Below are 2,917 nucleotides of genomic sequence, written 5' to 3' on the forward strand. Positions count from 1 at the left end.
CATTTATGGTGATTCTTTGTAATACTATAAGGGGATAAATACCCTCATTATAGGGTTGAGTATACAAAAATGAGTGTATAATTATGGTTTAATTGTTGGTTTATGTGTTTATCAAGTATGTGATTGTTCTTACATTCTTGTATTACTATTCTATAGCGTCATGAGCTTTAGGATAAATCTATGTCCCAAAATGAATTGAACCTAGGAGTGGAGGGATGGAATTAAGAATGAAAGAAGTGTGGATCATATCTTTAATAATTAAATACTAACTGTTAGTGGATGATTTGAGGTTAGGATAGAGATATACCTAAATGCCCCACTTGGTTAATAAAATAGGAAGATAGTTTATACATCCAAAATAAGGACTCACACTCTTTCTGAATGATGTATTGGTGAGATTATTTTGGGTATATGAATTAGAGGATAACCAATCCCAAGTTATAATTTCATCCCCATCGATCAATAATAACAATAAACTCAAATACCGTCTAGAAGCCATAGATATGCATAAATATGAAGTAAATGCATCAACCCTGGAACTCTTTTCATATTGTTTACAATCTAAATTTCATACCATTTTATATTTTTTTTACATAGTTATAATTACAAAACATAAATTCTTAATTGGTTACAAATCCACTTATTTAATCTTATTAATAGCACTAGAATTGGTTAGTTTGCTAATCACCAAGTCCCTATTGGATTGATATTCGACTCAAAAGGACCAATTTAATACTTGGGTGACCAATTACACTTATGTTTCCACTAGGATGCAACATGTTTTTTTGCCGTTGCTGGGGACTTAAAAGATTAACAACCTAATTATTTTTAGCTTTGCTATTTCATTTTAGAAGTGTTGAGAACTTGGTATTTGCTTCTAAACTTGCAGCTACAAGCCTAAATCTTATGTAAGTTAGAAAGGGAAAGGGATTTAGTTAACCCATATCCTTAACCTAAGCAACACTTATATCAATTAAGGAGAGAAATAATACTTCTCTATTGCATTCTATTAGTTCAATTGGGCAAAGACATTCCTGCAGTAATGGCTGATGAACAACTAACCCACAAGATAGTACGTGAAGTGGCAATTCAACTCTCCACTAATGATACCTTTGCCATCCATAGACTGGAGCCTGGAGGTAGATTTGAGCTAAAACACAATATAGTGCAATTTTTGCACAATAGTGGGTAGTTTAAAGGCCTATTATATACAGATAAATAGGTTTATCTATAGAATTTCTTAGAGATCAATGAAACTTTTATTCCTATTAAAATCTTTACATATTATGTGATGCTTACACATTTCCCCTTCTAATAATTGGGGCAAACAAAGAAAGGGTTGAAGGAAAAATGTTAAAACTCCATCACAACTTGGGATGACATGGCAAAGAAGTTCTATCACAACATGATTGAGGATGAGATATTGAGTTTCAAACAAAAGACATATGAGTATCTCTATCATTCATGGGAGAGATTTAAGTTACTTATTAGGGATTTCCCATATCATCAGCAGATCAATGAGGTATTGACTCGTACTTTTCTTGAACCTATTGACCAAAACACAAAAATTTTACTAGATTCATCTATAGGTGGTCAAGCTTTTGAGATAACTTATGATGAGATTTATACTCTCCTAATCAAATTGTATAGGGTAATCATGATTGGTATGGTGATATTTCTAAAAATCTGATAAAAAACCAAAATGTATTATTGAGGTGGATAGTGTCACAATATTGGCCACTCAGTTGGTATCATTTTAGAACTAAATAATGACACAGTTTAGTTAGTTGAGTGTAAATTCACCTAAGGATAAATTTAATATAGTTCAGTAGGCTTAGAAATAATGTGTTATTTATCGAAATAGGGGGACTCTATAGACCTATGTGGGGAAAATCTAAAGTTGGTTAATTTTTTCAGTATTACATAAAAGGGTTATCGGAATTATGGTAAGGCCTACAATCACAATTGGAAGATTTAACCTAAGTCAACTTAATTATTCATAAGGAAATAATCAGGCTCACACTCAGCTATTTCAGCAGAAACATTGCCTTGAAAATGGTACTTAGGCTAGTAATATTGAAGAGATATTGAAAAAGATCCTATTCAACCAAGAACAAATGACTGCAGATATAAAAAAATAGTAACTAGTTTAAACGAATTTTGAAACATAATTAGAGAAGTTATCTCAAGTGCAAAACTCTAGACCTCAAGCAGGTTTGCCTAGTGATACAAAAAACCCAAATCAAGTCATCAAAATTACCTTGAGGAGTTATAGAGACCTAATTATCAGTCTTCTAAAGAAAAATCATAAGGTATAGGTAAAGTTAAACCCATAACAAACTAATGGGAAGCAAGTGGCTTCCAAAGAATCTAAATCATTCAAAAGTTTGAGTACCCAAAATAAAATGTTGCAGAGAAAAAACCAAAGAAAACACCACCACAATTCCCTCATAGGCTTAAAAGGACACATGCTTGTATAAATTCTTTGAAACATTTAGAGAACTTCAATTAACCTTTCTTTGTTAAATGCGTTATAAGTAATTCCTAAGTATACTAAGTACATGAAGGATTTGGAGACCAAAAACACAAATCTGTGTGACATTGAGATGGTAACAGATACTGAGCAGTACAGTTCTATGGTGATAAAAAAAATGCCCAAAATATCGAAGACCTTGAATGTTTTACCCTTGATACAATCCATATAACCTACAAATATTTGGATGGTATATTATGGTTCTAGAGGTGCTTGAAGATATTTTATTATCCTCAAAAGGGTGTTATGCAATGGTAATTGCACCTACATTTGATCAAGATTCCTTGGAGGAGTAGAAAGAATATGATAAGGGGATAAAACTACCTTTATAATGGAAATATGCAAATCTTCCTTGGAGGTGTGCCTAAACTACTCTACCAGATC

At 32.2% G+C, this 2,917-nt stretch overlaps 1 non-coding gene across 1 annotated transcript; it reads right to left on the bottom strand.

Moving 5' to 3' along the window:
* Nucleotides 1-1,406: 1,406 nt before the first annotated feature.
* LOC124892130 lies at nucleotides 1,407-1,512 on the bottom strand. Its single transcript, XR_007050089.1, has one exon. It is a non-coding gene; the product is annotated as a small nucleolar RNA R71 (small nucleolar RNA).
* Nucleotides 1,513-2,917: the final 1,405 nt, after the last annotated feature.

This window comes from Capsicum annuum, chromosome 1 (genome assembly GCF_002878395.1).
Source record: "Capsicum annuum cultivar UCD-10X-F1 chromosome 1, UCD10Xv1.1, whole genome shotgun sequence".
In the NCBI taxonomy this organism is placed as follows: Eukaryota; Viridiplantae; Streptophyta; class Magnoliopsida; order Solanales; family Solanaceae; genus Capsicum; species Capsicum annuum.